Source organism: Pelodiscus sinensis, chromosome 2, assembly GCF_052426305.1.
Source record: "Pelodiscus sinensis isolate ZL-2025 chromosome 2, ASM5242630v1, whole genome shotgun sequence".
Taxonomy (NCBI): Eukaryota; Metazoa; Chordata; order Testudines; family Trionychidae; genus Pelodiscus; species Pelodiscus sinensis.
In genome coordinates, this window is record NC_143053.1 from 211,203,950 (window position 1) to 211,216,318 (window position 12,369).

Genomic DNA, 12,369 nt, shown 5'->3' on the forward strand with positions numbered 1-12,369 from the left:
ACATCTATCAGGGATGATGTAGATGGTGCTTGGTCCTGCCATGGGGTCAGTGTACTGGACCTGATGACCTCTTGAGGGCCCTTCTAGTTCTAGTGTTCTAGGATTCCATAGTGACTAGAAGAGACATTCTTTACGGACACTGCTTGACATAGACAGGATCCTGTCATTTTCTTAGAGTCTCTAGCAGCCTGGAAAACTAAATATAACTCATGCTGCCTGATGCCACTGCACAGGGCGACATGCCATAGGCTGGAGTAGGGCTACCGAGAAATGTGAAGACAAAAAGGGCAGTTTACTCAGGTGTTCCTGCATTTAAGAAGGCACCCAAACCAAGCACTATTGCGACCTAGTGCTCTGGCTCACAGAGCCATTCACTGAAATGGGCCAGGCCAAGTCATAGTGATGCTGTGACACTGCATGCAGGGTTGCAACATCATTAACCAAAATTTTGCTTGGAAACCAGAGGGGCATCCTTGCCAAACCTGAGTGACACCATGATTAGTAAAAATGAGAGTGGGGCTCATTTGTGCGTACAATGTGAAAAGTATGGGGGGATATGCCTTCAGGATCTCTAAGTCATATGTATTTCTTTAGCTATATTTCTATTATTTATAATGGTCAGATGCTTCATAGATTCCAAGAGCAAAAGGGACCATGATGACCATCTACTCTGATGTCCTGTATAACACAGACCATAGAATTTCCCCCATATAATTCCTAATACACATCCTTTAAAAAAAATCTAATTTGATTTTAAAATTGTCAGGGCTAAAGAATCCACCATGATCTTTGCCAAAATCATTGGTTAATCATTTTCATTGCTAAATGTTTGCTAAATGTTTCCAGCCTGAATTTGTCTACCTTCAACTCCCAGCCATTCAATTATGTCAGACCTTCCTCTGATAAACTGAAGAGACCACTGTTAAATAATTGTTCCCCATCTAGGTATTTATAGACTATAATCAACTGACTCTTTAAACTTGTCTTTGTTAAACTAAATAATTGGAGTTCTTTGACTTTCATGGTATGGTATGTTTTCTAATGCTTCAATTACTCTCATGGCTCTTCTCTGAAGCCTCCCCAGTTAATCAACATCCTTCTTGAAATGAGGACTAGACACGGTAGTCCAACAGCATTTGCACTAGTACCAAATACAGAGGTAAAATAAGCTCTTTGCTTCTCCTTAATATTACCTGTGTATGCATCCCAGGATTCTATTAATCCTTTTGGTGACAGTGTTGCACTGGGTGCTCACCTTCAGCTCATTATCCACCATCACTCCAAATCTTTTTTTCAGCCTCATGGTTTCCTGGGATACATTGCCTCGTTGTGTGAGTATTGCCTGCACAATTTGATCCTAGATGTATATATTTACATTTCACTTGAAACACATCCTTGCCGTGATTCTTCCCCACGTACAGTTAGATTTTGAAATCTGCCAGTTAGCCAACTTTTAATTCATTTAATGTTAATTTTATATCTTTCTAACTTCAATCAGCATTTCATGTGGTACCAAATTAGGTGATACCAACTAACAGTAATTAACTTTAATTAAAATGGAAATATTTTAAGATACTTGTATGAACATTCCGTGGGTGGAACTCTGTATATGTTGAAGTTAAGGCCAAAACTCCCATAGTCTTCCCTAGGGGGAAGATTCTGCCCTATCCACTCTTCTGATTCTACAGATGAACTCTTCACTCTCATTACATTTGGGGTATGTCTACACTGCATGCTTATTTCAAAATAAACTACTCCAGAATAATTATTCTGAAATAGCTTATTTCAAAATAGCACATCTACACTGCAGGGAAGCCTCAAAATTAGTCCGAGGCAGGCTTCCTTAATGTAGACATGATATTTTGATTTAGAGCCCCAGGAGGCACTGGGGAGGAATAACTTAGAATGGCCCTGGTAAGGGGCTATTCTGAAATAGCATCAGTGGAGCATGTACACGCTCCTTCTTTCAAAATAGTTACTTTGGAAGAGGAGTTATTCCTTGTAGAATGTGGTTTGCAGATTTCAGAATAAGCCATTCATTATTTCAAAATTATTTCAACATAATGGAATGGCTGGGTAGATGCTTGTATTGTTATTTTGAAATAACGCTAGTTATCTTGAAATAACGGTGCAGTGTAGATGCACCCTTAATGTAATGTAAATGCAGCTTTGAGCGCAAGACATAAATCACAGCTCCCAGGAGGGGCTGCATGGAGGTGCATCACCTCAGTGAAAGTTGTGAAGGTAACAATAGGATGGGGAGAATTCACAAGAAGTCCCCCCACTTGTGCCCCTTGCCCTGATCTTAGTCACAATTGCAGTTCTTCCATTCTCTGAACACAAGAGCTGCCTAAAGCAAATGAGAAAAGGAGAGGATAACCATCATGAGGATGCTGACCAGCCTTTGAAAGGATGTAGCATGGATCACTAAACTCCGGTCATCTGAAGAAGTGGGCTGTGCCCACGAAAACTCATGGTACCATCCACATGTTTTGTTAGTCTATAAAGTGCTACCAGACCATTTGTTGTTTTTTAAGTTTAACCTATATTAGTGAGCTTTCATTGGGAAGTTGCACCATCCTGCATCCCCCAGAGGGAGCTGTGATTTGAGTTTCAAGGTATTTCTTCACGTTGCACATCATGAAGTGAGTTTGAAGAGTTCACCTTAATTCCCCCATTAGACAATTGTGTATGACAAAACATCCCAATACATAGGTGATCATTACCCAGCAAGACAAACAGTCTCCTTTAACACCCAGGACTCATGTGTCATACAGCATGATCAATTTCTAAGGGTTAAACAGAGCAAAGCAATGAAGCTCTGACCCATGGATCAATATGGAACTTACATCTCTAACACTGTGAGGCTCTTAATCTTCATGAACAAAAACTACGACCCTCATTTATACCAACATAAAAGGTCATTGATGTGTTTTCAGAGAGAAGATTGACAAAGTTCCTAAACACCTACAGTACTAATCCTTACATTCCTTTTAATGAGCAGGAAATGTGCAGGAGGAAGCTTTATAGACTTAATGAAATGAAAACCTAAATGAAAAAAAAGAACATGGATGTAACTCGGAACAATTTCTTCAGACTGTAAGTTAAGAAAACTGATGAACAAAAACTTTTGTGTCCAAATTCTTTTTTGAACCAGTGATGTTTTGAACTTTTCTTGTGCCTATACTAGTTGCTCTGTTCCAAGAAAACAGATGTCACATCAGTCTCTAGAATAAAAGACTATTACAAATACTTACAGTTTAAAGTAATAGTCTTCTGACAAAATGTTGTGACTCTAGACAGTTTTAATCTTGCTCAATATGAAACCACCTTTTATTTTTCATGCCATCAGTAAATTGCTGAATCATAATCAGATATTTGTGTGTTCTTGACATCATGGTATTATTTTAAAAAACAAAGCAAAGCAATAAGATACTTAACAATCATAGCAGTGCTTGTAATAGGTTTCAGATTCACTCTACCAGGGAAACCATGAAAAAGTACCTACAGTAATCTTCCTGAAAACACCATCCTGGCCACCATGGATGCAGAAGCTCTTTACATCCAACCTTCAACATGAAGATGAATTCTGGCTGTCAGGAATACCATGCCTGATGACAACACTGTGCACCTGGTAACAGAATTCTGCAACTTTGTCCTCATCCACAAGTATTTCTGATTTGGAGACAATTTATATCTTGAAGTCAGCAGCACAGCCATGGGCAGCCACATGGTCCCATAATATGCCAACATCTTTATGGCTGACTTTGAAAATTTCCTCACCTCTCACCCCCTCACATCCTTACTCCACTTACGCTACATTGATGCCATCTTCATCATATGGACCCAAAGGAAAGAGCCTTGAAGAATTTCACAGGGATTTCAACAACTTCCACCCCACCATCAACCTTAGCCTGGACGAGTACACACAAAAGATCCTCTTGAAACTACAGTACAATTACATGACGGACACATTTCCACCACCTTATACCAGAAACCTACTGACTGTTACACTTACCTTCATGCCTCTAGCTTCCATCCCAGACACATTTCTCAATCTATTGTTTACAGCCAAGCCCTAAGATACAACTGGATTTGCTCCAGTCTCACAGACAGAGACAAACACCTACAGAACTATATAGAGCATTCTTAAAACTGAAATACCCACCCAGAGAATTGAAAAAAGATTGACAGAGCCAGAAGAGTACCCAAATATCAGCTACTCCAAGAAAAAAACAACAACAGGGCACCACTTGTCATCACCTACAGCCCACAACTTAAACTCCTCCAATGCATTATCGACAATCTACAACCTATCCTGTAAAATGACGCCTCACTGTCACAGGCCTTGGGGGACAGGCCAGTCCTCACCTACTGACAACCCTCAAACCTCAGACAAATTCTTTCCAGTAACCACACAGCACACCTTCATCATACTCATCCAGGAACCCACCATTGAAATCAATCCCAGTGTCAACTTTGTCCACACATCTATATAAGCGATATTATCACAGGACCTACCCACATAAACCATTAGAGGAGTGAAGTTCTGGAACGGCCTTCCAAGGGAAGTAGTGGGGGGCAAAAGATCTATCTGGTTTCAAGATTAAACTAGAAGGGTTTATGAAGGGGATGGTTTGATGAGATAACATGATCTTGGTAACTAATTGACCATTCATTATCAGTGGGAAATAGGTCAATGGAGGGATGATAGGAGTTACTATAGAGAATTTTCTGGGTGTCTGGCTGATGAGTCTTGCCCACATGCTCAGGGTTTCGCTGATTGCCATATTGGGGTCGGAATGGAATTTTCCTCCAGGGTAGATTGGCAGAGGCCCTGGAGGTTTTTCTCCTTCCTCTGTAGCATGGGGTACAGATCACAGCTAGAGGATTCTATGCATCTTGGGGTCTTCAAAGTATTTGAAGGCTTCAATATCTGAGATATAGGTGAGAAGATTATTCTAAGAGGGGTGGGTGAGATTTTGTGGCCTGCACTGTGCAGAGGGTCAGACTAGATGATCATAATGGTCCCTTCTGACCTTAAAGTCTATGAGTCTATAAACCACATCAGAGGTTCATTTAACTGCATATCCACTAATTTGATCTATGCCATCAAATACCAGCAATAACCCTCTGCCGTGTATATTGGCCAAACTGGACAGTCTCTATGGGTATGTCTAGACTACATGGCTCTGTCAACAGAGCCATGTAAACTAGCTTACCCAACATAGTCAATGCAGCGGGGATTTAAATAATCCCCGCTTCATTAAAATAAAAATGGCTGCCACACTGTGCCAACAATCAGCTGATCCGGCACAGCGCGGCAATCTAGATGCAGCATAGTCGACAAGGGAAGCCTTTGTCGAACGCTCCTATAAACCTCGTTTCACATGAAAACTCATCTACATGTTTTGTTAGTCTCTACAGCTACGTCTAGACTGCACGCCTTTTTTGACAGAGGCTTTGTCAACAGATATCGTCGACAAAGCCTCTGTTGAAAAAAAGTATCTAGACTACGATCAGTATTGTTGAAAAAGCAAGCCATTTTTTCGAAAGAGAGTCTAGACGCTCTCTTTAGAAAAAGCACAGTTTCCATGCAATAGCACCTTTTTTTGAAAGAGTACTTTTGAAAAAAGGCGTTATTCCTCATAAAATGAGGGTTAGCGCTGTCAACAAAACTGCCGTGTTCTGTCAACTTACTGTCGTGTGGATGCAGGTATAGTTTTTTCGACAAAACCAACTTTTGTCGAAAAAAACCCTGTAGTCTAGACACACCCTAAGGTGCTGCATGACTATTTGTTGTTTTTTAAGTTTACAGTCAGGAACAAATTCTCAAGACCCTCTTGCTATTATTCACTTCTCATTATGAGGAGTAACAGTTAATCCAAACTAAGGACTTAGTTCGGATTAGCTTTAAATTGCTGCGTGTAGCTGCGAGCAGTTCGTTCGAACTAAGGGGGATTTAAAAATGGCAGCCGGATGGGAACATGCAAATAAAGCCCGGGATATTTAAATCCCAGGCTTCATTTGCAACTCGGTTTGCCTGATTTGCCTACCTAGCTCGAATTAACGAGCTAGTGTAGACATACCCTATGAGAGTTTCACTTGTGTAGGGATTGGGTTAGGACTTTAGGATTTTATCCAAAACATTTACAGATACAAAAAAAAAACCCAACAGATAGCCTGATAAATCTGAGAACTGGGATGATACTGCACCTTATAATGCTTCATGTTTGGTTAATATCACTGGGAAGGCTTCCCTGAAAGAACATTGCACTCAGTAACCAATGCAGGACAAAGATAAAAGGGATTTGGATCTATGATCATTACTCTATACAGTGTATATTAGGCTGTAAACCTCTATTCAATCTGCACACCCAGACTTAACAGAAAGTCATGAACAGAGAGCAACAGACCCTACTATCTACAAAATGTAATATTTCTGCTCCTCTGCATTTAAGCTAAAGAATAACATAGTTTTCAAATAATTCTGATTGGGAATTTCAGTGAGTGTGCAGAGGGATAATCAAACACTGGACAGCAACAAAGAAAAATTAAGAATTACAGTAAAAAAAGGGATGAGGGATAAAAGAAGAGAGAAAGAAAAGCTGTAAAGCAAGTGAAAGAAAGAGGTATATAGTAATGGGGAATAAAAGAAGATGAAGGGGAGCAAATTAAAGAGGCGCTTTTAAAGTTATTTTTTTCCACTGGAAATTAGTTGATGAATAAAACCACATTTTACTGGAAGTCATTTACTATAATTAGTTAATTTATAAATACATTCATTATACCGTTAATTTGTTATAGTTAACACTAAAGTCTATTTTGTGTCATTAAAGAACAAGCTTGCAGTGAAACTGTCAATAGCCACTCTGCCCTTGAAGAAGCTCTAAAGAGCTATCCCATTCGCTCCTCAGCCCAGAAGGGAAGTATGAAATCTTCACCATTTCTTTGAAAGCCAGATCTAGAAGCCACAGTGGTGAAGGGAAAGAATTCATGGTCCAGCTCCCTATCCTGATGAGAATGAACTGCATCTCAGTAGGACTGAGAAGGAAGTGTTCTCAGTGCAAAATTTGCACTTATTTTGGAAGTCCCTAGAAAAGGAAGCTGCTTGTGCATCCATTTCATAGCTTGCCACAAGGGCACAAGAAGCTTCAAAGTAATGTTCACTCTTAAAACACAGATTTATAATGAAATAACTATGTTGAAATAATTCAATCTTTTCCTCATGAAATATATGTATACTATTCCATGTAGTTTTAACCTAGGTAATTTACTTTGGCAGGTGCAAGATAGATACTATTTTTCTTTTAACCGGCCTTGAAATATTCATGTTGCATTTATTTGACATTAAAAACTAAATAGACCCAGTAGATATATTGTTTATAAAAGATGGGGGTGAAGAAATAGTCTCTTCAAATAGAAATCAAGAATTAATGAAAAGGAAAAATTCTTCTGTCCACTTAAAGAAATATATATTGTTAGAAGTACATATTTATATTTTCTTGTGTGTACACATGCGCGCGCACACACACACGTAAAAAGTATATAATGTATGAAAATGCATATGTATTTCCATGAACTGTAGATGAGTGAGTGGGGTGTCAAACAATGCATGAAATCATTTTGATGTAAATATCAATGATCTAATCACTCTTCATGTTTTAGAGGTTATACATTGTTTCTTTCATTTCAACTGCTCTCTATGGGTACGTCTAGACTACAGGCTTCTGTCGACAGAAGTTTTGTCGACAGATACTGTCGACAAAACTTCTGTCGACAAAGCGCGTCCAGACTACATTGAGTTCTGTCGACAAAGCAAGCTGCTTTTGTCGACATGGTAGTCTGGACGCAAAGGACAGTTTCCATTCAAAAACACCTTCTGTCGACAGAAGGTGTTATTCCTCGTAAAATGAGGTTTACATACGTCGACAAAACTGCTGAGTTCTGTCGACGTTATGTCGACAGAACTCAGCGGTAGTGTGGACGCAGGTATAGTTTTGTCGACAAAAGTCCACTTTTGTCGACAAAACTCTGTAGTCTAGACACACTCTATGAGTCACAGTTCTTTACAAATAGAATACTGTCCTACAGTGAGATTAGCCACTGCAGCCATGTTGGATATCACTCATGAACTCCCATTTCTCTCCCATCATGCCACTGGAGCTTCAAAAAGATCTCACCAAGCTAAGTGATTGGGCAACAAAATGGCAAATGAAATTTAATGCTGATAAATGTAAAGTAATGCACATTGGAAAAATACTCCCAACTATATATACAATATGATGGGGACTAATTTGGCTACTACAACTACTGAAGAGATCTTGGAGTCTTTGTGGATAGTTCTTTGAAAACATTCACTCAGTGTGCAGCAGCAGTCAAAAAAGCAAATAGAATGTTAGGAGTTATTAAAAAAGGGATAGAAAATAAGGCCAAAAATATCTTATTGCCTCCATATAAAACCATGATATGCCCACATCTTGAATACTACATACAGATGTGGTCACCTTGTCTCAAAAAAAAGAAATATTGGCATTGGAAAAGGTTCACAAAAAGACAACAAAAATGATTAGGGATATGGAACAGGTCCCATATAAAAAGAGATTTAAAAGACTTGGACTTTTCATCTTTGAAAAGAGGAAACTAAGGAGGGATGTGATAGAGGTCTATAAAATCATGCCTGGGGTGGAAAAAGTGAATAAGGAAAAGTTATTTACTTATTCCCACAATATAAGAACTAGGGGTCACCAAATGAAATTATAGGCAGCAGGTTTAAAACATCAAAAAGAAGTTTTTCTTCACTCAGTACACAGTCAACCTGTGGAACTCCTTTCCAGTGGATGCAGTGAAGGCTAGAACTTTAACAGGGTTCAAAAAAGAGCTAGATAGATTCATGGAGGTTAGGTCCATCAATGGCTATTAGTCAGGATGGGTAGGAATGGTGTCCCTAGCCTCTGTTTCTCTGGAGGACGGTGACAGGGGAGGGTTTACCTGTTGTGATCCCTCTCTCTGGGGCATTTGGTATTAGCCACTGTTGGCAGACAGGATACTGGGCGAGATGGATCTTTGGTCTGACCCAGTATGGCCGTTCTTATGTTTTTCTTATGTTCTTAGGAGGACAAGATTTGCAACTCTCATGGAAAAGGCAATTTGACGATCACCCAAACTGAGGAGTGGGGAACCTATTGAGCCAGGTCTACAGTAGGAGAGAAAGTCGACTTAAGATGCGCAACTCTAGCTACAAGAATAGCATAGCTGGAGTCAGTGTTCTTTAAGTCAAATTTCTGCAAGATTCCCATTGTGGGAGGTTGATAGGGAGAATCTCTCCTATTGACTTCCCTTACTGCTTGAGATCCTGTGGAATACTGGGGTTAACAGGAGTGGTGACATCAGCAGTTGACTTACCAGGTCCTTACTAGACCCTCTAAATTGAACCCTGGAAGATCGGTCTCAGAGCATTGATCATGGGGTAAGTATAGACAAACCTGGTGTCTCTCCTGCAGTTATTCATGATATCGTGCTCTTATAGAGCACTTTTCATCAGTAGATCTCAAAATTCTTAACAATCTTTGTAATGTATTTACCCTCTCCTGTTCTGTGTAGGAGCTCCATGATGATAGTAATAGTTTTCAAAACAGAAAGTCTGGACATATCCCCCTCTGTTATGTGTTACTTGACAAACCAAATAAACTGCAACATGGCAGTGCCAGCTGGCCATTTTAGGTGGTAGTCAACCAGATGAGGCATGACACAGGACATGTCTTTAGTTTTGATTATTTTGATAAGCTGTTGGGAAACAAAAGGTACTTATCACTCCTGGAACTAAAACCAGCCATAAACAGCATAACAAATTGTAGTTAACACAATCACAAAAGAAATCCAGCAACTGGTCAATGGGATGAGTTGTGAACAAGCAGTGTATTTAGTTTACAGCCCACAGTGCTGTGATGATCAAAATATGAATTATCCTCCCTCTGATGGCGTCTCTGCAGAGAATCATTTTCCTCACAAACTAATCTTTACAATGTTACATTCTCAGTGCTGCCAGGGTCACTAACCCTGCTGAACTGCTCTGGGTATTTCCCTCCAAAGGATACAATGCTTCATTGTTTGACAAGTTTAGAGCAGGCATTAATAACGAGACACACAGGAACATAAATCCATTCCCAGAGGTGACCATGACCTAGGCCCAGGGCTGGACCTGAACAATGTCCACTAATATGTAAAAGTGCTGTTGCTGCTGCTCCTGCTTTTTAGTCAGAATAGAGAGGGTTGCTACTCTTGTCTTTTCAGCAACCATTGATTTTAGGTTAACTATTTTAGGTTAAAAGGAGATGCTGCTCCTTTAATTCTCTTGGTTTTTTTTATAGTAGTAATTTATAGCCCATGTCCAAGAATAGAATCTAGAAAGATTCTCTGATCGCTTATGGCTGCCTTTGGGGCTTTCACCCATCATGGAATTCATGGAATAGTGTCCTGTTTTCATAGATCTGTTCCATGCCTTGCAAGAGTAGCAGTTGGGACATGGTGTTTGGTTAGAATAGGGGACTAGGAGGCAGGAATTCAATTTCTATTTCCAGCTCTTCAATTAATTGATCTGTGTGATACCTTTGGATGTTTTTCAGGCCTATATTTTGAAAAGATACCCATGCACTAATAATTTGTATTTAGTCAGGAAAATGAACATGAGTAATAAAAATAAATTATAAGAAGACTGATTTTTTGCTATGCTGAAAGTCCACAGCTCAGATTGACTCAGCTCCTTTGCAAATTAAGCCACTTATTTAAGTAATTAAATACCATTTTAGGTACCTCACATCAAGCAATCAATTTTAGTGATTTGGCCTCAGTTTATTAATCTGTAAAATGGAAATAATAATATAATGGACATCATATTTACCTACAGTGCCTCAAAGCCATTTTATGGCACCCAGTCAATATTAGAAAATAATTTATATGCATTTTATGGAAAATTTGAAATAGATTAATACTATATAGTGACTCAATTTTTCACCAGTCTCAACATTTTGTTGTGACATTCCATCAGATCAGTCATGTTGTTATAGTGTCATGATGTAACATAAAAATTATAATCTGGCAGTCTATATCTATGGCCAGATCAGATCACTATATATATGCTCACTGAATTCAGTGATGCCACTCAGATGATACAGACGATACATCCTTTAGGTGAAATATAGCTCCCCAGAAATCCTTTGGCATATTGTGTTATAACTTTACCAAATGTGTTTGGGTTTGTCCTTTACTTATTTTGTTACAGTCTCAGGTCAAATAGTATTCAAAAGTGCAGGCTGAACCTCGGTGGACTGGGATTCTCTGGTCTGGATGTTGGTGGACCAGAGACCCCCAGCCCAGAAGTTGCCAGTGGCTGGGTGCTCAGCTAGTGGTTTGTATAAAGCTGTTCCCTATAGTGGTGTGCTATCAGTATCGCTATAGGGAGCAGCTATATACAAAATTCAAAATAATCTGGACAAACTAGAGAAGTTTAATAAGGACAAATGCAAAGTACTCCACCGAGAAAGGAACAATCAGTTTCACGCATACAGAATGGGAAGTGGCAGTCTAGGAAGGAGTACTGCAGAAAGGGATCTAGGGGTCATAATGGAACACAAGCTAAATATGAGTGAACAGTGTGACACAGTTACAAAAAAAGCAAACATGATTCTGGGATGCATTAACAAGAGTGTTGTGGGCAAGACATGAGAAGGCATTCTTCCACTCCACTCTGTGCTGATTAGGCCCCAAATGGAGTATTATATCCAATTTTGGGTACCACATTTCAAGAAAAATGTGGAGAAATTGGAGAAGATCTGGAGAAGAGCAACAAAAGATCTAGAAAACATGAGCTATGAGGGAAGACTGAAAGAATTGGGCTTGTTTAGTTTAGAAAAGAGAAGACAGAGCACGTGAAAGCGGTTTTCAAGTGTCTAAAAGGGTGTTACAAGGAGGAGGGATAAAAATTGTTCTCCTAGGCCTCTGATGATAAGGCAAGACTCAATGAGCTTACATTGCAGTAAAGGAGATTTAAGTTGGACATTAAGATAAACTTCTTAACTGTCAGTGAGGTTAAACACTGAAATAAGTTGCTTAAGGAGGTTGTATAATTCCCATAACAGGAGATATTTAAGAGCAGGTTAGACATCTATCAGGAATGATCGAGATGGTGGTTGGTACTGCCATGAGGGCAGGAGACTGGACTTGATGACCTGAGGTCCCTTCCAGTTCTAGTATTCTATGATTCTATGTACAAGCCACTGTCAGGCAGTCTGGAGGACCAGTGGATTGGAGGCAGAAAGCATGGCCTAGCTGACAGCTGGAACTGGGCTGGGCAGGAGCCACCACCAGCTG